The sequence below is a fragment of the Artemia franciscana genome, chromosome 19, assembly GCF_032884065.1.
Source record: "Artemia franciscana chromosome 19, ASM3288406v1, whole genome shotgun sequence".
NCBI lineage: Eukaryota > Metazoa > Arthropoda > Branchiopoda > Anostraca > Artemiidae > Artemia > Artemia franciscana.
Window position 1 is genome coordinate 16,056,250 of NC_088881.1, and position 23,381 is coordinate 16,079,630.

General features: G+C 37.3%; 1 protein-coding gene across 1 annotated transcript in view; it reads right to left on the bottom strand.

The window, feature by feature from the left end:
• LOC136039338 (formimidoyltransferase-cyclodeaminase-like) overlaps positions 1-23,381 on the bottom strand; it is an 85,615-nt gene that overhangs the window by 36,786 nt on the left and 25,448 nt on the right. The window lies entirely within an intron of this gene.

The window sequence follows — 23,381 nt, forward strand, 5'->3', positions numbered from 1 at the left end:
GAAGATACATAGATAACTTCGAAGACCACACTGCCTCCCCATGACGAAAATATAACAGTTCAAAATAGGGATGAAACCTTTTAATTGACAGTGAAACAAATATAAAGTTTTTAACTGGATATTTCGGACACATATAAAGTGTCCATCGTCAGTAGTAAAACTCATCAGCAGTACTGCTGATGATGGACACTGTATATGTGTCCGAAATATCCAGTCAAAAATTTTATATTTGTTTCACTGTCAATTAAAAGGTTTCATCCCTATTTTGAACTGTTATATTTTCTTTAAAATAAGATAGGGAAATAATTATTATGAGGAATTAATAGGAGCAGTTTATTTATAAGAAACCTATAAACTCTTTAATACTTAACAATGAAAATACCATCAAAATCTGCCCAGGCACTGCTTTGTATTAAAAACCATCTAAGTTATCTCATCTTGACAATAGAAATAGATATTTCAATTCAGAATAGCGTACCCTTCAAGTAAGTGTTATTACTTTGAATACAATAGCTGTGGGAAAATGAGGTTAGCAAAACTATTTAAAATATGGATTAGTTCTTATATTAACAAGAGCTAAGAGCTCATATGGCACTTGTGACGAGGCAAGAAGAGCTAAGAGCCAATAGCTCATATGGTATGAGCTCTAACAAAATCCTAAGAATCAATATATTGATTCTTATCAATATAATATTGATAAGAGTTGTTATATATTCATTATATATTATCTTATTATATATTGATCAAAGGCTTAATGCCGGTCGGGATTTAAAATAAGAGCTCTGAGTCACGATGTCCTTCTAAATATCAAAATTCATTAAGATCGGAACACCCACTCGTACGTTATAAATACCTAATTTTTCTAATTTTTCCTCTCCCTTTAGCCCCCCAAATGGTCGAATCTGGGAAGACAACTTTATCAAGTCAATTTGTGCAGCTCCGTAAAACGTCTACCAATTTCCATCGTCCTAGCACGTCCAGAAGCACCAAACTCGCCAAAGCACTGAACCCCTCCCCTCAACTCCCCCAAAGAGAGCGGATCCAGTACAGTTACGTCAATTACGTATCTACGTCATTTGCTTATTCTATCCACCAAGCTTCATCCCGATTCCTCCACTCAAAGCGTTTTCCAAGATTTCCGATTTCCCCCTCCAACTCCTCCCAATGTCAACAAATCTGGTCGGGATTTGAAATAAGAGCTCTGAGCCATGAATTCCTTTTAAATATCAAATTTCATTAAGATCCGGTTACCCGTTCTTAAGTTAAAAATACCTTAATTTTTCTAATTTTTCCAAATTAACACCCCCAGCTCCTCCAAAGAGAACGGATCCGTTCCAATTATGTCAAACACGTACCTAGAACTTGTGCTTATTCTTCCCATCAAGTTTCATTTCGATCTCTCCACTCTAAGCGTTTTCCAAGATTTCTGTTTCCCTCCTCCAACCCCCTATGTCCCCAGATCCAATGCAAGTCGAAAATGGAGCATCTGAGACATAAGATCCTTCTATATATCAAGTTTCATAAAGATCCAATCACCTATTCGTAAGATAAAAATACCCACCAAAAAATACCACCAAAGAGGGAATCTGGTCTGGTTATGTCAGTCACGTATCTTTGACTTGTTTTTATTCTTCCCATCCAGTTTTATCCTGATCTCTCCGCTATTTTCTAAGATTCCCCCCCCCCAATGACGCTGGATCCGGTTGAGATTTAAAATAAGAGATCTGAGTTACGAGGTCCTTCTAAATATGAAGTTTCATTAAGATCCGATCACTCCTTCGTAAGTTAAAAATACGTCATTTTACTAATTTTTCATAATTAAACCTCCCCCCACCAATAGAGCGTATCCGTTCCAATTATGCCAATCACGTATCTAAGACTTTTACTTATTTTTCCCACCAAGTTTCATCCCGATCCCTCCACTCTAAGCGTTATCCATGATAGGCTCCCCCCACAAACTCCCCCAATGTCACCAGATCCAGTCGGGATTTAAAATGAGAGCTTTGAGACGCAATATCCTTCTAAATATCAAATTTCATTGAGACCCGATCACCCGTTCGTAAGTTAAAATGCTTCATTTTTTCTATTTTTTTTCGAGTTAACCGGCCCCCCACTCCCCCCCCCCCCAAGATGGTAAAATCGGGAAACCGACTATTTCTAATTTAATTTGGTCCGGTCCCTGATACGCCTGCCAAACTTCATCGTCCTAGCTTACCTGGAAGTGCCTAAAGTAGCAAAACCGGGACCGACAGACAGACAGACCGACAGACCGACAGAATTTGGGATTGCTACATGTCACTTGGTTAATACCAAGTGCCATAAACAGGTTGTTACAAAAACATAGCCATTACTCTTTTCTTACCTTTATACCAAGACATTCTCAATTACTCTTGGCTCACGTAATACATTCGCTACATTGTAGACTACTTTACTGTAGACTTTGAAACAGGTACTAAAGGGTGCAGATGAAGGTCCCTCATCATAAGAGGTATAGCTATAATGTATTTCCGTTCATATCTAAAAGAAATATTTTAGAACCCCACACTGTGGCCTGTGTGGCACCTTGGGAACCTATTTCTCCATGTGTCCCAACTTCGAGACATCTATGAAAAAAAACCTTTCTACAAGAAACTGCTGACCTTAAGCCCATACACTGAGGTGTCAGACCCCTTCTCCCCTGTCTTCTTTCTCGGGGTAAAGATAATATAACTTTTATTCCAAAGGCACATTTTGAGTGGTATATACCAATGACATAGGAAGAAATGCTAGCTATGCCTCTGCCCAGTTCAATAGACGAAAACCTTGTTGCTGCTACAAGCGGGCATTCTAGTGATAGATTAAATTTTTTTTAAACAAGTTTTTCTAACTGACACTAAGGAGCAACATCAAAACTTGAAACGAACAAAAATTATTGCGTATATTAGGGGGTTCGACCCTTAGTCAATACCTCGCTCTTTACGCTAAAATTCGAATTTTGTTCCAATTCTTTAAAATGACCCCTTAATCATGGGCCGTTTAATTAGAATAAATAGCTCTTTTGAAAGTACTAAAAAGACTTTAGCGTAAAGAGCGAGGTATTGACTAGGGGGTGAACCCCCCTAATATATGTAACAATTTCTGTTCGTTTTAAGTTTTGGTTTTGTTCCTTACTTTCGGTTGAAAAAACATTTTTTAATTTAATTTGTGACCGTTTTTAAATAATGCTGGGAAATCCGGCATCCCCTTCAAAGCAATCTTCCTTCCCCCATGAAAACTTATTCCATGGGAAGATCCTCCCACGCAGCCCCTTCCCTCCACCACCAGAAGAAATCCCCCTGGAAACGTCTGTATACTTACCAATGACCAATACAATGTGTAAACAACGGGCAAAATTCATAACTTGCAGCCCTTCCCACGGAAACTGTTGGGGATTAAGTCATAATCAAGGACAAGGTTGTTTTATTTTTCGACTATACAGGACAAAATTGCTTCCTCAAAATTCTGATCGTGTGACTACAACAAAAAATGAGCGTGGGAGGGGGTCTAGTTGCCCTCCGCTTTTCTGACCACTTCAGTCACACAATCAAAACCAGGGTTGTCAAATGTCTATGGGTCAAAAGATTGCAAATTAAGACCCAAAAAAGAGGGATTGTTTAAAAAAAGAAGAGTACAAGTAAAAAATTGCAAGCCCTCTCAATTTTCTGATCCCTCTTGAGGAATTTACAAATAATTATAAGTTATACTGCAATCATTAAACATGTTGCTTTAAAACTTTGTAAAATGAAGACAGGTCTCTCATTTAAAATTAGCCTCTAAATGATTAGTTAGATTATAATTCTCGGTCTTTTTATAGCTAAAAGGCAAGGATTAGCTAGAAATTTGTATATGTTAATTTTGATCGCACCTTTAATTGAAATATAGTTGATTTCATAAAACATTTAGATAAAGTTTTGTCTCCAATTTGTTCGACTGTTTTGAAGGAAATATTAGAAATTGAAGAAAGTGGTCACGAACATAAAGTAGTCAAGTCAAATACCGTACCTTAACCAGCCAAAAAAAATGATTAACACATTCTTAGTCACACAAAGTAATTCTGCTTCTTCTATTTCTGGATCTTCTCCCTCTTTACTTTTCTAGCGCCCCATCCAAAAGACATATTTTGGCCTCTGGCTGGTAAATGTGGTTCAAACCTATTTTTAACGGCTATTAAAGAAGGCTAGATCACAGAAAAGCTAATCAACCGTAGTCAAACAGTTCTTGGTAACGAACTGAGGTAAGGAGCTACCCGGCTCAATAGGAACCCAAACTCTAAAAAACGGAATTTTTATGACAATAGTTACATCAAAAGAATCGTATTTTAATGATGATTTTAAATATATAAGTTTAATCAAGTTTAGACTTACCCATCAAAAGTTAAGAGCCTAAGAAAATTTGCCATATTTTGGAAAATAGGGGGAAACACCCCTTAAAAGTCATAGAATATTAAAAACCATTAGATTCAGAGTGTTAGAGAACCCTAAAGTAGAAGTTTCAAGCTCCTATCTACAAAAATGTGGAATTTAGTATTTTCCAACAGTTCGTGGTAACGAACTGTTTGAAAATGCGACCCGTATTTTCGTACCTGTTTGTAAGGAGCGACCCGGCTCAATAGTAAACGAAACTCTAAACAAGAGCTAAGAGCTCATACGGCACTTGTGACGAGGCGAGAAGAGCTACGAGCCAAGAGATCATATGGTATGAGCTCTAACAAAATTCTATGAATCAATAGATTGATTTAAAAAGGAAAATAAGAGGCTTAATGCTGGTCAGGATTTAAAATAAGAGCTCTGAGTCAAGATGTCCTTCTAAATATCGAAATTCATTAAGATCCGATCACCCACTCGTAAGTTATAAATACCTCATTTTTTTCTAATTTTTCCTCTCCCTTTAGCCACCCAGATGGTCGGATCTGGGAAAACGACTTTATCAAGTCAAATTGTGCAGCTCCCTGACACGCCTACCAATTTTCATCGTTAAACGAACAGAAATCACTTAAAACGAACAGAAATTACTCCGTGTATGAAAGGGGCTGCTCCCTTCTCAACGCCCTGCTCTTTACGCCAAAGTTTTTTACTGTTTAATAAAGTAGAATTGAGAGAAAGAGTGAAACTTTAGCGTAAAGAGCAGGGCGTTGAGAAGGAAGCAGCCCCTTTCATACATGGAGTAATTTCTGTTCGTTTTAAGTTTTAATGTCGCTGCTTACTTTCAGTTAAAAAAAAACTAGTTTTTTTATTTAATTTGCTACAAGACGGATCACATCTGCGTGTTTATTTGTTTGTTTGTTTTTCCAGGGGTGATCCCATCGACCCAGTAGTCCTATAATATCGCAAAAAGGCTCAATCTAACGAAAATTAAAAGTTCCAGTGTCCTTTTAAAGCGACCAAAAAAATTTGAGGGCACCTAGGCCCCCTCCCACGCTCATTTTTTTTCCAAAAGTCACCGGATCAAAATTCTGAGATAGCCATTTTATTCAGCATTTTTATTCAGTCGAAAAACCTAATAACTATGTCTTTGGGGACGACTTACTCCCCCACAGCTCTTGTGGGAAGGGCTGCAAGTTACAAACTTTGACCAGTGTTTACATATAGTAATGGGTATTGGGAAGTGTACAGACGCTTTCAGGGGGATCTTTTGTTGTTGTTTTTTTTTTGGGGGGGGGTGATAGGAGGGGGTTGTGTGGGGGAAACTTTCGAAGGAGGAATTTGTCATGGGGGAAGAAAATTTCCATGAAGTCGGTAAAGTAGAAGCAGGATTTCTTAGCGTTTTTTTTTTAAACAATGAAAAAATAAATATGAAAAAGTTTTTTCAACTGAAAGTAAGGAGCAGCATTAAAACTTAAAACAAACAAAAATTATTACACGTCTCGCTCTTTACGCTAAAGTAATTTTATTAATTTCAACTATTTATTCTACGGCTTTTGTGATTCAGGGATCATTCTTAAGGAATTGGGACAGAATTTAAGCTTTAGTGTGAAGAGCGAGGTATAGACGAGGGGTGAACCCCCTCATATAAGTAATAAAAACATGCGAATATAGAAGTTCGTTACGTAAGTTAATTCGTAAGTTACGTATATTTTTACTTATAAAAACGTTCGTAAAAAATTAAAAGTTCTAGTTGCCGTTTTATTAAATAACTACTAACTAGGCCTTCACCCCCGCTCTTTCTTTTCTAAAAATCGTCCGATCCAAACTATGACAAAGGCATTTAGCTAAAAAAAAATATATTAATATGCAAATTTCGCATTAGTTATTCATGTGCGGATAGCCAAAATTAAAAGAGGCATTATTTCAAAAACATTCAGAAATTAAATAAAAAATTTTTTTTAATGAAAGTAAGGAGCGACATTAACACCTTAAACGAACAGAAATTACTCCGTATCTGAAAGGGGCTGTTCCCTCTTCAACGCCCCTTTCTTGGTAAGTGAAACTGCTAACCTGATCAATCTTTTCTTTACCTAATGTCAACTGGTCATCTTCACTTATTCTAGCCTTAGTGACTTAGTCATCTTAACTTTAATTTTCAAGCCTATTTTAGCACCCTGTACTCGCAAAACCTCTAAAAATTCATTCATTTTCCTCACACTTTCATCTAATATGCTTAAATCATCAGCATAATCTAAGTCCAGGAGCGTTTTTCCTCCCCATTTGATTCCGTGGTCTCCCATTGTCTTTCCTGTGCTCCTTAAGACGAAGTCCATCAAAATGATCCATATAAAGGGGGATAGAACACAACCCTGCTTAACTCCTGATTCAATACAAAACCAGTTGCTAACCTCATTTCCTACCTTAACCGGCAGCAGTATTATTCTCGTACATAGCACAAATCCCTTTAATGTATTTTTCTGGTATACCATATAACGATAAGACCTTTGTTAACGCTCTTCTATCAACAGAATCGAAAGCTTGCTCATCTATATATATAAAAATAAGTTGTCTGTGTGTGTGTGTGTCTGTCGAGTGACGTCATGTTTGTGTGTCGACTGACGTCATGTTTTCGACTGACGAAATTACAGACCGGGACATCGGGACACAAATGACGACCGGGACACTGGCACATAGGGAATATAAATGACGACACTCAAAGCGAAAGCGACCGGGACAAAAGTAATGTTCGATTAGCAATCACCATCAACAAAGCACTGGGACACAAATGACGACCAGGACACAGGGAGTATAAATGACGACCAGGACATAAATAAAAAAAAACTAAAAAAAAAGTAAAAAAAAGGTAAAAACTACAAAAAAACTAAAAATAAAAAAAACTAAAAACTAATAAAAAAACTAAAAAAGCTAAAAAACTAAAAAAAAATAAAAAATAAAAAAAAAAAGGAAAAAAATGAAAAATAATGGAGAAAAACAAAACTAAAAAAACGAATGTATATACAGACCGGGACACCGGGATACAAATGACGACCGGGACACAGGGAATATAAATGACGACCGGGACACAGGGACACAACTACAACGGGGACGCCGGGGGGCACAGGGGGATATATAAATGACGACGGGGACACAGGGAATGTTCGATTAGCAATCACCATCAACAAAGCTCAAGGGCAATCATTAGAATCATGAGGTATAACTAAAAAAACTAAAAAAAAGGTAAAAAACTAAAAAAAAGACCAATTCAAAAACGAATGTATATACAGACCGGGACACCGGGACACAAGGAACACACTCAAAGAGAAATCACAGACTGGGACACCGGGACACAAATGACGACCGGGACACAGAGAATATAAATGACGACCGGGACACAGGGACACAACTATAAAGGGGACGCCGGGGGGCAGAGGGGGATATATAAATGACGACGGCGACACAGGGAATGGTCGATTAGCAATCACAATCAACAAAGCTCAAGGGCAATCTAAAGAAGCTAAAGAAGCGTAACGGTACCACCATCGAAGTAGATAACCAGTGGGTTGTTCCATATTCCCCATTATTATCAAAAACATTTAATTCACACATAAACGTTGAATACTGTAACTCCGTAAAGGCAATCAAATACATATGTAAATACGTCAACAAACGCAGTGACATGGCAGTTTTTGGCTTGCAGCCCGAAATCAAAGATATCGACGAAATCGTACAATATCAGGCTGGAAGATACATAAGTAGTAATGAAGCTGTTTGGCGAATTCTTTCATTTCCGATACATGAACGTAGTCCAGCTGTTGTTCACTTAGCGGTGCATTTACAGAATGGTCAACGTGTTTATTTCTCGGAAACCAACGTGCAACAAAGAGCCCTGAATCCACCAGATACAAAGTTAACCGGTTTCTTTTCGCTTTGCAAAAATGATTCTTTTGCAAAAAAACTGCTGTATACTGAAGTGCCTTCGTATTACACGTGGAATACTAAAAATAAAGTATTTGAACGTCGAAAACAGGGTAAGTCAGTCGACGGCCAACCTACCATCTTCAAAGATACCACGATAGGAAGACTCTACACCGTTCACCCCAATCAACATGAATGCTTCTTTCTACGCCTGCTTTTGGTGAATGTACCCGGTCCGACATCCTTTGAGTATTTGAGAACTGTAAACGGTACTATACATGACACTTACCGTAGTGCATGCCAAGCTCTGAATTTATTGGAGAATGACCAACACTGGGATAACTGCATCAATGACGCGTGCGAAACGTCAACTCCAAGTCAAATTCGTGCATTGTTTGGCATCATTTTAACAACTTGCTCTCCATCAGCTCCTACAGAGTTATGGGGAAAATATAAGTCAAAAATGTCCGAAGATATACTCTATCGAAAACAGTTAGAGACGTCAGATATGACTTTTGATTTTACATCAGAAATTTATAACTACACTTTAGTTATTATAGAAGATTTGTGCGTACGTATGGCAAACAAACCTCTTCAGGATTTGGGAATGCCTTCTCCTAACCGTATCGCTGCTGTTTCGACATGTGTAGAATTGGATCGTGAACAAAGTTACAGTACGAGTGATCTATTGTCGTATGTACAAAATAACATTTCCAAGTTAACGTCGGAACAAAAAGACATTTATGATACGATAATGCATTGTGTCGATAACAACGCTGGAGAAATTTTCTTTTTGGATGCGCCAGGAGGTACTGGTAAAACGTTTGTGATAAAACTGATTCTGGCATCAATTCGATCAAAAAATGATATAGCGTTGGCAATTGCGGCGTCCGGAACAGCCGCAACATTGCTGCCTGGTGGAAGAACTGCTCATTCCGCTTTGAAATTGCCTCTGAATTTGCATTCTACAGAAACTCCCACGTGCAATATTTCCAAATCATCTGGGATGGGTAAAGTATTGCAGCAATGCAAACTTATTATTTGGGATGAGTGCACAATGGCACACAAAAAAATCGCTCGAGGCTCTGGATCAATGCTTGAAAGATTTGCGAGGGAAGTCGAAACCCTTTGGCAGCACATTAATATTGCTTGCGGGAGATTTCAGGCAAACATTACCTATAATACCTAGATCAACTCCTGCAGACGAAATGAATGCTTGCCTGAAAAATTCTAATTTATGGGCACACGTAAAAACATTAAAATTAACGACGAATATGCGTGTCCGATTGCAAAACGATGACTCTGGTTAAACATTTTCAGATCAATTGCTGGCAATTGGAAACGGAAAGCTCCCAGTAGACTCAATTTCAGGACGTATACAACTACCTGCTGATTTCTGTAATTTAGTGACCTCCAAAAATGAATTGATTGAAAAAGTATTTCCGAATATTCTAAACAATTATAAAAATAATAAATGGCTAAGTGAAAGAGCGATTCTTGCACCCAAAAATATAGACGTCCACGAAATCAACAATATTGTTTTGACCAAGATTCGAGACCAGGCAGTCCTTTACAAGTCAGTCGACACAGTTTTGGAACCAAATGAAGCGGTTAATTATCCATCTGAATTTTTAAATTCCATGGATCTTTCAGGGTTTCCACCACACGTGCTACAACTAAAAATAGGCGTACCAATAATACTTTTAAGAAATATCAACCCACCAAAGCTTTGCAATGGCACGCGACTTGCCGTAAAAAAAACAATGGAAAACCTAATAGAGGCCACAATCTTGACAGGGCCTTTTGAGGGTGAGGCTGTTCTTATTCCTCGCATTCCCATGATTCCAACGGATCTGCCTTTTCAATTTAAAAGATTGCAATTCCCAATTCGATTAGCATTTGCAATCACCATTAACAAAGCTCAAGGTCAATCATTAGAAAAATGTGGTATAGATCTTAATACTGATTGTTTTTCCCATGGACAATTGTACGTTGCATGTTCGAGGGTCGGTAAACCTGACAATCTATTTATATGCAGCGACAATTGGACAGCGAAGAATGTTGAATATTCGCAAGTTTTACGCAGTTAATTTGTATTGTATCTATCTATCTATCTATCTATATAAAAACGAGTTGTGTGTATGCATGTTTGCTTGTTTGTAAAAAGAGCGTTTGCATATGACGTCATTGTTAGTACATAAGGCTTTGTATATGCACAGACAATGGGAAAGCCAAGAATGTTGTATATTCGCAATTTTTACGTAGTTTGAAACACATATATAAATCTATCTATATTCACAGATGGGACACAGGGACACAACTACAATGGCGCGTAACGACTTACGCGCGCGGGGGGGCTTGGGGGGGGCGCGAAGCGCCCCACCAACTAGGTGTTGGGGTGGCGCGAAGCGCCACCCCAACATCTAGTATATATATATATATATATATATATATATATATATATATATATATATATATATATATATATATATATATATATATATATATATATATATATATATATATATATATATATATATATATATATATATATATATATATATATATCTTTCTATATTCACAGGTGGGACACAGGGACACAACTACAATGGCACGTAACTAATATGGCACGTAACGACTTACGCACGCGGGGGTGCTTGGGGTGGCTGTTGGGGTGCTCGCGCCATCCCAACAGCTAGTATCAATATATATATATATATATATATATATATATATATATATATATATATATATATATATATATATATATATATATATATATATATATATATATATATATATATATATATATATATATATATGGTCTGACAGGATTTGCTGCTGGGGCAGAAAAAAACATGATAGTTAGTAAATCCTAAGACTAGGAGTAACAGAAAAATATAATAGATGGGTTTTCATGAATACGTAAACAAAACTAGCTAAATGAACTTTAAATACAGCAAGATGCAATCGTTATGAAAGGACATTTGCATAAAACTTGATTTGCTATAATATTGAAGAAAACGGTAAGCCTTGAAAAGGTGATAAAAACTAATGATCGTTCAAGAAATCAAATCGCATTTCTATTTTGGAAATGCTACCACATTATCGGGCTACCTTAGCACCATATGAGGCGTTAAAAAATGAATTTTAATGAGACCTACCAAAGCGTTAAGGTATTCATTATATTTCCATAAACATTCAATGTTCGAAACTCCTAGAGAAAGTTAACTGCTTGACATTTCTCAAGACAATTTAAAAGTGATATTATGGGAAAATTCTAACTGATCTATGCATATACTCAATGTAAGGACCACTTTTTTGCTTCTAATGAAACTACAGAGCTACCACAAGATTTGGAAAAAAAGAAGCTATCTTTTAAATCAGGGGGCTTGCAACCCTTGCCCCTTTCCTCCTCAGCTCCTTACGCTGAGGAAAAAAAAATCAAAATTTATATGACGTTAATATATATAAATATATATATATATATATATATATATATATATATATATATATATATATATATATATATATATATATATATATATATATATATATATATATAAACAGTACGTCTTCTTGGTAATTATGTAGAAAATGTGAATGATACCGCGTCATGTTTTAGGAAATTACGAGTGCTTAACATTGATCAGATTTGAGATTATCAAGCTGCTGTTTTTGCGTATCGATGTTGCAATGATGTATGTCCTCCAGTTTTTACCAGTTTTTTTCGAGTAAATCGTTCACTCCGTGGGTATGAGACTAGAGAGGCGGATAATTTTATTGTTGAGTACCGAGACACCACACGTACAGCTTTCGGAAGCAGGTATTTAGCCCCGGCTATTTGGAATAATATCCCAGCTGGCATTAGGGAGGCGGAACATATTGGGTTGTTTAAAGTGAAATTAAAAAAACATTTATTGGGAGTGGGGAGGTAATTTTTTTTATAATTATTGTTAGCCTTTATTAATGTATATTCTGGTATTAAGGGGTAATTGAGTGAGAGTGTTTTGTCCTTCTTTAATTTCTGTTTTTTTTTTCTTTATTAAATTAGGTTGAGAATCAGAGGATTGCAGCCGTCCAACATCAGGCTGTTTGAGCCTTCCCGAGGGTGGTTGTGTGTATTTATAGTTTTTGTAATTTAGTAATTAATAAAGAGAGTTCATATAAATATATATATATATATATATATATATATATATATATATATATATATATATATATATATATATATATATATACTGATAAATGTCATTCCATTATATAGGACCCCTCCCAACAACTTTGAAGGGAATGACAAGAACAATAAACAAATCAGAATTAGTTATTTTAAAAAAAGGGTATTCGTCCTTTCCAATGTTAAATAAATCCCCCCCCCCCCCAATTGGATTTATTGGAACTACTACAAGTAAAAAAAAAATGCTTCCCCTCCAAAACTTGACAAGATTTTTTTTTCTTGGTGAGAACAAGTTTGTTCCAGTTCCTCAGCGTATAAAGCAATCGACAACATGAAGTAAATAACAGCATTCAATCTAACTGTGATCTTTGAAGAAACATATAGGGGAATATCTACCCCCCCCCCCCTGTTGGATTTACTGTAACTACTATAAATAAAAAAGAGATGTTTCCCTCCAAAACTAGACAAGATTTTTTTCTTGGTAAGAACAAGTCTCCTAAACCAATGAATTGTCATCATCCCTGCGATTGGATTTGCTGCAATTACTATAATAACGAGAGCTAAGAGTTCATATGGCACTTGTGACGAGGCGCGAAGAGCTAAGAGCCAAGAGATCATATGGTATGAGCTCTAACAAAATTCTATGAATCAATAGATTGATTTAAAAAGGAAAATAAGAGGCTTAATGCCGGTCAAGATTTAAAATAAGAGCTCTGAGTCACAAAGTCCTTCTAAATATCAAAATTCATTAAGATCCGATCACCCACTCGTAAGTTACAAATCCCTAATTTTTTCTAATTTTTCCTCTCCCTTTTGCCCCCCAGATGGTCGATTCTGGGAAAACGACTTTATCAAGTCAAATTGTGCAGCTCCCTGACACGCCTACCAATTTTCATCGCCCTAGCACGTCCAGAAGCACCGAACTCGCCAAATCACTGAACCCTTCCCCCCAATTCCCCCAAAGAGAGCGAATCCAGTACGATTCTGTCAATCACGTATCAAGGACATTTGTTTATTCTATCCACCAAGCTTCATCCCGATTCCTCCACTCCAAGTGTTTTTCCAAGATTTCCCCCTCCAACTCCCCCCAATGTCAAAAGATCTGGTCGGGATTTGAAATAAGAGCTCTGAGACATGAGACATGAATTCCTTCTAAAAATCAAATTTCATTACGATCCGATCATCTATTCGTAAGATAAAAATACCCCAATTTTCATGTTTTCCAAGAATTCAGGTTTCCCCCTCCAACTCCCCCGAATGTCACAGGATATGGACGGAATTTGAAATTACAACTTCAAAGCACAAGATCCTTCTAAATATCAAATTTCATCAAGATCTGGTCACCCTTTCGTAAGTTAAAAATACCCCAATTTTCAAAATTACCCCCCCCCCCCCAATTCCACCAAAGAGAGCAGATCCGGTCCAGTTATGTCAGTCACGTATCTTAGACAGGTTTCTATTCTTCCCATCCAGTTTCATCCTCATCTCACCGCTTTAAGTATTTTCTAAGATTTCCGGTCCCCCCAACTGCCCCCCCCCCCAATTACGCTTGATCCAGTTGAGATTTAAAATAAGATATCTGAGTTACGAGGTCCTTCCAAATATTAAGTTTTATGAAGATCCGATCACTCCTTCGTAAGTTAAAAATACGTCATTTTTTCTTATTTTTCAGAATTACCCCCCCCCCCCCAATTGAGCGGATCCGTTCCAATTATGTAAATCACGTATGCAAGACTTCTGCTTATTTTTCCAACCAAGTTTCATCCCAATCCCTCCAATCTAAGCGTTTTCCATCATTTTAGGTTTCCCCACCCCAAACTTCCCCCAATGTCACCAGATCCGGTCAGGATTTAAAATAAGAGCTTTGAGACACGATATCTTTCTAAATATCAAATTTCATGGAGATCCAATCACCCGTTCGTAAGTTAAAAATACCTAATTTTTTCTAATTTTTCAGAATTAACCCCCCCCCAACTACCCCAAAGAGAGCGGATCCGTTCTGGTTATGTCAATCATGTATCTAGGACTCGTGTTTTTTTCCTACCAAGTTTCATCCCGATCCCTCCACTCTAAGTGTTTTCCAAGTTTTAGGTTTCCCCCTCCCAACCCCCCCCCCAATGTCACCAGATCCGTTCGGGTTTAAAATAAAAGCTCTGAGCCACGATATCCTTCTAAATATCAAATTTCATTGAGATCTGATCACCCGTTCGTAAGTTAAAAATACCTCATTTTTTTAATTTTTCAGAAATACCCCCCCCCCCAACTACCCCAAAGAGAGCGGATCCGTTCCGTTTATGTCAATCATTTATCTAGGACTTGTGTTTATTTTTCCCACCATGTTTCATCCCGATCCCTCCACTCTAAGTGTTTTCCAAGTTTTAGGTTTCCCCCTCCCAACTCCCCGCCCCCGTCACCAGATCCGGTCGGGATTTAAAATAAGAGCTCTAAGACACGATATCCTTCTAAACATAAAATTTCATTGAGATCCGATCACCAGTTCGTAAGTTGAAAATACCTCATTTTTTCTAATTTTTAAGAATTGCCCCCCCCCCCAACTGCCCCAAAGAGAGCGAATCAGTTCCGATTATGTCAATCATGTATCTGGGACTTGCACTTATTTTTCCCATCAAGTTTCATCCCGATCCCTCCACTCTAAGTGTTTTCCAAGATTTTAGGTTTCCCCCCCTCCAACTCCCCCCAATGTCATCATATCCGGTCGGGATTTAAAATAAGAGCTCTGAGACATAATATCATTCCAAACATCAATTTTCATTAAGATCCAATCACCCGCTCATAAGTTAAAAATACTTCATTTTTTCTATTTTTTCCGAATTAACCGGCCCCCCACTCCCCCCTCCAGATGGTCAAATCGGGAAAACGACTATTCCTAATTTAATCTGGTCCGGTCCCTGATACGCTTGCCAAATTTCATCGTCCTAGCTTACCTGGAAGTGCCTAAAGTAGCAAAACCGGGACTTTAGGTTTCCCCCCTCCAACTCCCCCCAATGTCATCAGATCCAGTCGGGATTTAAAATAAGAGCTCTGAGACACAGTATCATTCCAAACATCAAATTTCATTAAGATCCAATCACCCGCTCATAAGTTAAAAATACTTCATTTTTTCTATTTTTTGCGAATTAACCGGCCCCCCACTCCCACCAGATGGTCAAATTGAGAAAACGACTATTTCTAATTTAATCTGGTCTAGTCCCTGATACGCTTGCCAAATTTCATCGTCCTAACTTACCTGGAAGTGCCTAAAGTAGCAAAACCGGGACCGACAGACAGACCGACAGACAGACAGACAGACAGAATTGGCGATTGCTATATGTCACTTGGTTAATACCAAGTGCCATAAAAATGAAATGTTTCCCCTCCAAAACTAGACAAGATTTTTTTTTTCTTGGTGAGAACAAGTCTATTCCAGTTCCTCAGCGTATAAAGCAATCGACAACATGAAATAACTAACAGCATTCAATCTAACTGTGACCTTTGAAGAAACATATAGGACAAATGCATGAATACTGCAACATCTCAAACGCACGTAACAACATGCCGAATGAAAGAATACAATCATTCACTTCCAAATGCAAAAAAAAATTCAAATAAACATAGAGTCTCTCCACTAGATTTAGACGAATATGTACAAGCCAATGCGCTGACTTGGCCATTAACATATGCATAGCAATCAAAGCAGCATATCCCAAACATTAAAAATCAAAGACACAGGAGAAAGAATCTTCAACGAAGGGCCATGAAGGATAAAACCCAATCAAATGTAAAATATCGTAAAAAGAGAAATCACCAATGCAACAGCACAAACACAAAAAAAAGAAAAAAAAAGAAGAGAGAGACAGAAGGAGAAAAGGAAGACTGTTTTTCTAAATTAGTGATTAATATAGACCCGCACTTGAATGAGGCCTTAACCCTACTCATCCATACAATCACATAGGTCAAACAGCATAGCCATACACAATCAACCATAATGAATAATCCATGGACAGGCAGTCATGTCGTCAATAAGTATAAGTCGTCATTTATCAAACAATAGAGAGACAGAAGGAGAAAAGGAAGACTGTTTTCCTAAATTAGTGATTAATATAGACCAGCACTTGAATGAGACTTAATGCCGGTCAGGATTTAAAATAAGAGCTCTGAGTCACGATGTCCTTCTAAATATCAAAATTCATTAAGATCCGATAACCCACTCGTAAGTTATAAATACCTAATTTTTTCTAATTTTTCCTCTCCCTTTAGCCCCCCAGATGGTCGAATCTGGTAAAACGACTTTATCAAGTCAATTTGTGCAACTCCCTGACACGCCTACCAATTTTCATCGTCCTAGCACGTCCAGAAGCACCAAACTTGCCAAATCACTGAACCCTTCCCCCCAACTCCCCAAAGAGAGCGAATCCAGTACGATTCTGTCAATCATGTATCAATGACATTTGCTCATTCTATGCACCAAGCTTCATCCCGATTCCTCCACTCCAAGTATTTTCCAAGATTCCCTCCTCCAACTTCCCCCGATGTCAAAAGATCTAGTCGGGATTTGAAATAAAAGCTCTGAGACATGAATTCCTTCTAAATATCAAATTTCATTAAGATCCAATCACTTATTCGTAAGATAAAAATACCCCAATTTTCACGTTTTCCAAGAATTCCGGTTTCCCCCTCCAACTCCCCCCAATGTCACAGGATCTGGTCGGAATTTTAAATTCGAGCTTTAAAGCACAAGATCCTTCTAGATATTAAATAATAAACTAGTATTTTTAGAACCCCTCATATGCGTAATAATCTCTGTTCGTTTTAAGTTTTAATGCTATTCCTTACTTTCAATTGAAAAGACTTTTTCATGTTTATATTTTCATTGTTTTATTTTAATAGTAATGCTAGAAAATCCTGCGCCCTTTCCACTGAAATTCTCTTCCCCTATGAAATATTCCTCCAAGGAAAGATCCTCCCACATACAAAGTTTGTAACTTGCAGTCCCTCCCCCAGGGACTGTGGGGGAGTTTGTCATCCCCAAAGACATAGTTATTATGGTTTTCGACAATTGGAACAAAATGGATATCTCAAAATTTTGATTTGTTGACTTAGGGAAAAAATTGAGCGTGGGAGGGGGCCTAGGTGCCTCCAATTTTTTTGGTCACTTAAAAAGGGCACTAGAACTTTTCATTTCCGTTAGAATGAGCCCTCTTGCAACAATCTAGGACCACTTGGTCGATACGATGACCCCTGGAAAAAAAAAAAAAAAAAAAAAAAAAAAAAAACACGCACCCGTGATCTGTCTTCTGGCAAAAAATACGAAATTCCACATTTTTGTAGATTGGACATTGAATTTTTTTCCGTAGGGTTCTCTGATACGCTGAATGCGATGGTGTGATTTTCGTTAAGATCCTATGACTTTTCGGGGGTATTTTCTCCAATTTTTCAAAATAAGGCAAATGTTCTCAGGCTCGTAACTTTTAATGACAAAAACTAAATTTGATGAAACTTATATATTTAAAATCAGCATAAAAATCCGATTCTTTTGATATATCTTTTAGCATCGAAGTTCCGTATTTTAGAGTTTCGTTTACTATTGAGCTCCTTACTACAGTTCGTTACTACGAACTGTTCGATCAAATTTCATTAAGATCTGGTCACCCTTTCGTAAGTTACAAATACCTCAATTTCCGAAATTATCCCCCCCTCCAACTCCACCAAAGAGAGCAGATCCGGTCCGGTTATGTCAGTCAGGTATCTTAGACAGGTTTTTATTCTTCCCATCCAGTTTCATCCTGATCTCTCCGCTTTAAATATTTTCTAAGATTTCTTGTCCCCCCCCCAACTGCCCTCCAAAGACGCTGGATCCGGTTGAGATTTAAAATAAGAGATCTGAGTTACGAGCTCCTTCTAAATATGTAGTTTCATGAAGATCCGATCACCCCTTCGTAAGTTAAAAATACGTCATTTTTTCTATTTTTCAGAATTAACCCCCCGCCAATAGAGCGGATCCGTTCCAATTATGTAAATCACGTATTTAAGACTTCTGCTTGTTTTTCCCATCAAGTTTCACCCCGATCCCTCCAATCTAAGCGTTTTCCATGATTTTAGGTTCCCCCATCTCTAACTCCCCCCAATGTCACCAATTCCGGTCGGAATTTAAAATAAGACTTTGAGACACGATATCCTTCTAAACATCAAATTTCATTGAGATCCGATCACCCGTTCGTAAGTTAAAAGTACCTCATGTTTTCTAATTTTTCAGAATTAATCCCTCCCTCCCAACTACCCCAAACAGAGCGGATCCGTTCCGGTTATGTCAATCATGTATCTAGGACTTGTGCTTATTTTTCCCAACAAGTTTCATCCCGATCCCTCCACTGTAAGTGTTTTCCAAGATTTTAGGTTTCACCCTCCCCCCCCCAATGTCACCAGATCCGGTCGGGATTTAAAATAACAGCTCTGAGACACGATATCCTTCTAAATGTCAAATTTCATTGAGATCCGGTCATCCGTTCGTAAGTTAAAAACACCTCATTTTCTTTTTTCTGGTTTCTTTCCTATGAGTCTACGTAGATCACCCTATTATGTTTTTCGTATAAAGTGGAGCCAAATCTTGATTTTTTGCGTGTTTATATTGTGACCATTATGTTCTTTTATTTTTGCCAGTGGTCAGTATTACTAAATTTTGCAATTTTGTCGGAAGATTCCTTATCCGAACTGAACACTATAATACAAAGAAAGATACTACATATAAAGTTTCTAATTGTTGGGAGTTCAGAGTTGCATCCAGTATACCCCCCCCCTAATTCCGAGATATAGCGCTGGAATATGCCCTATTTTTTCAGGTGGGTGTTATTTGGTATTATGAACTAGCTTTTGACCAGAAATAAATAACTCTAAATTTAAACAAAGGTAGCTCGAGTGTTTGCCCAATTAATGAAGCCTACTGTTCATCCTGAGAGTGCCATATGTGTTGCAAAGTTCTGCTAGGCCTTACACTGTTCTTCCGCACATGGCGTAAAGGTTCAGGATGTGGCTTCTTCAGAAGCAGACAAGAATCAGAAGCAGAAAAAAATAAAAAATTGACCTAAAACTAATCCAACTACACTTAGCGCGCCACGCATGTGTCGGGGCAGAAGCCGCGACACGCGCTAATTTTTTTTGACTGTAGCAACGAAAATGGTTGTGAAACACTCAACTTTGGGCAATTTTAGCACTTAGGAACTGACAGTGTTGGCGGTCATGGTTTTCAAAGGTTCAAGCGTATTTTTTGGCGTGTTTTTTAAAGAGTCTGGCGTATTTCTCGTTACACCTTCTAGCAAAACTGGTTTTCGAACAGTATTATTCGTACATTGAAAGGATAAACACTTATATCTTACTTTAAAGTGAAGATGAAATGTTTCAAGAAAGTGTGTGTAGAGGATAAAGTTATCTTAGCTATTATGCCGTCTAGCTGCATCTTCCACATCCTCGGCAATTTTATTCATGGCCCGCACTTCACACCTTAGTTCATCTTTTAATGCTTTCTTCATTTTCTTTACACTCCTTTTGTTTTCACATGATCCATCACTCAGATGATTCTTCCACAAGTCCCTTCTCTTGTCTATTAAATATAAAGCTTTTTCACTAATATTCCTAAATGTGTTTCGAACTTTCTTTCCTAAGACACCGTCAGCAACTTCACAAATTGTTTTCCTAAAACTATTCCATTCATCCACCACGTTGTCAATTTATAAACTCTTCAATTTAGTATTCAACTGTTCCTGGAAAGTTTCCCTTAAATTTTCATCCTGGATTCTACCAACATCACAGATTCCCGGGAGGTAGTTACCCTTCCAAAATTTGAGCTTTAATTTAACCCTAAAAACTACTAGATGGTGATTTTCACTTTTAACATCAATAGCAGCACTCCAATATACCCTAATATCTTGTATTGATCCTGCCAGTCTTCAGTTTACTATAATATAGTCAACAATGTAAAATCATCACATTTCTACCTGGGACATTGTCTATATGCTCCTGTAACTGTAAGTAATATTCGTCTGAGTCACTAGTATCTCCGTCAGTCGGTTCTACAGGAGCATATACTACTAAAACTGATACTCTGAACTTTTTAGTCCTAAAATGAGTGATTAGTATCCTATTATTAATAACTTCCCAGCCTAAACAAGACTTAGCAGCTTCCTTATTCATCATAAGTCTTACTCCCTGTCTATGTACCCCATCGTTCCTGCCTAAATAAATAAATCCCATATCACCTGATTCCATACTTCCTACCCCTGGGATATGAGTTTCTGAAACTCCTAATAAGTCCAGTTTGAACCGTCTGAATTCATCAGTCAAAATGTCGATACGAAATTTATTCTTTAACGTCGTTCCATTCCAAGTTCCAATTTTCTGATTCTTTAAATCATTGAAATTATTTTGTCCTCGGGAAAAGCAATGGTCCCGGATACAGGTGCAGGACGGGGACCAACACATCTTGCCAATTCTACACCGAAGCGCTTAAGCCAGCTTAGAACCGGACAGCAAGAGGTCTCTGGGACCTTTATAATGAATGGAGACTTTGTGCCATCCTGGGCCCATCTTGGTCAAAACATGGTTTTCAGCACTTGGCGATGCTCTTCTATCAACAAGGGCCGAAATCCTGAACAGACAGTCTCAATTCTACTACCCACGACTCATGTCTATGTCTATGTATATATCCATGTCTACAAATATTATGCTACTATGAGAAGGCAACCCATAGTAGATAAATTAGCTTGGAAGAAGTTTTTGAGCCCGGAAATACCCACCAAAACAGACCAAGACCAGAAGATTTATCCGTTATTCAGAAAACCATGTGAATATTGCCTCGTTTACGACACTGAATTCAGCATATCATAGAACTCTTCTGTAGAGGTTTCAAGCTCCTTTGCACAAAAATATGGAATTTTGCATTTTTTTTTCGCCCGAAGAAAGATCACGGATACGTGTTTATTTTATTTTTTTCCAGGGGGCAAATCCATCAAACCAATGTTCCTAGAAGATCGAGATAGTGCACACATTTGAACGAAAATTTAAAGTTTTGATGTTCTTTTCAAGTAACCGAAAATGTTGGAGGGCAACTAGCCCCCTCCCACGTGCCTTTCCCCAAAAACAACCGATCATAATTTTGAGATAGCCATTTGATCCAGCATAGGTGAAAAGCCCAAAAACTACTGCCTTTGGGAGTGACATGACACCCCATAATCCCTGGAGAAAGGGTTGTAAGTTACACAATTCACCCATTGTTTAAATATAGCCTAGTATTTGTTTTGGGAAAATACACTGATTTCGGGGTCTGCGGGGGTGTTCTATGTGGGGGGGGGGAGATTTTCCACGGGGAGAAATATAATTATATGTAGGGAGGCTGAAGCTCCTTCGCCCGTTCTCTTTTTACGCTAAAGTTTGACTTTTTGTCACAATGTCTTAACAAAGACTGCTCAAAAACAAGGGTCATTGAATCTAGATAATAAACATTCTTAAAGAACTTTAAGACTTTAGCGTAAAGAGTGAGAGTCAAGAAAGGAGCAGCCTTATTATATAGAGAATATTTTCGTTTCACTTTAAGTTTTAATACAATGCCTTACTCTCAAAAAAAAAAAAATTGTTTTTCTTATTTAGTAAACTCTAGGAACAAATGAAATGCCGCCGTTAAAAATAGCACCGATGAAGCAACATGGCTCATAGAGAAGCCTCCAGATTTTTCTCTAATAATGTCTAAAAGTATGGCAGCACCACCATGGTCACCAAGGTATGGCAAGGTCACCTTCAGAAGTGAATCAACCTTGACAAGGTTATGTTGACAAAAATATCCATTGTAATAGAATAACCAATAAAGAATTACAAAATTTCGCGCATGTTTTGTATGTTCCTTATGATATTGCTTCATCTTTAGTATCCCTTGGGAAGGGGGGGGGTGTAAAACAAAGTTTTAGGCCCACAGTTTTTATATTTTTCAAAAGGTCTTTTCGTAAAACATAGCTTTTAGAGCACGCTTCCCACTTGCCCCTCTTCCTTATAAGTCATCATATAATAGAAGTAGTTTTTTAATGTACACTTAAAATATGTTTATTTGATTTATAGAATAAGAAAGAAGCTATCAATCCACGGCATCTTGCTCCGGGTATATTCCAATAAAAACTTAACAATGAGGAGAGACTAAAAATAAAATTTCCTCTCCTTTCTTATTCATCAGAGGGATATTTTACTTAAAATTAGAAAATATTGACCTAAAAATCTTCATACAAACTTAAAAATACATAACAAGTTATGGAATCACAAATGGCACTCTAGCCTCTTAGGTGTGAAGGATGTCCTATTTGTGAAAATTTCTGTTCTTTTATTTAGCTTGACTTGATTGTTCAGTTTGACTTGTGCTTGTTTTTAGTCACTTATTTATTCATAATAATACATGTTCTTTTTAAGGTCGACTAATTTTTCATTTTAGTTTCTCTTAGTTTTAGGTTTCATTTGTCCATTCGTAGTAATTCATGTTCGTTTTAAGTTTGCTGAATGACATGACTTCATTTCTGATCGTTTTTATATTTTAGAATCTCTCTTAATTTTTCTTCTAATTTTGTCAGAAATCCTTTTTGAAATTAATCCAAAAAAGATTCTGTCAATCCTGGCACGCAGAGTGAAACATGTTTACATGTGTCCCTTCTATGACATTTTTTTTTCTGTCTTGTTATTACTTGTTTTTGATTGCTTGCTTACTAATGTCCTGATGCGTAAATCTCAAGAAATTCTACATTGTAAGAATAAGCATACAACCATATCTATTTGTTCATTAAAAAATAGTGAGAGTGATAGTGAGATATTGAGGTATCCTATATCACAAATAATGTAATAATGAGTGGAGTCTTTCCCCGGTCAAATCATGTTTTTTCCGA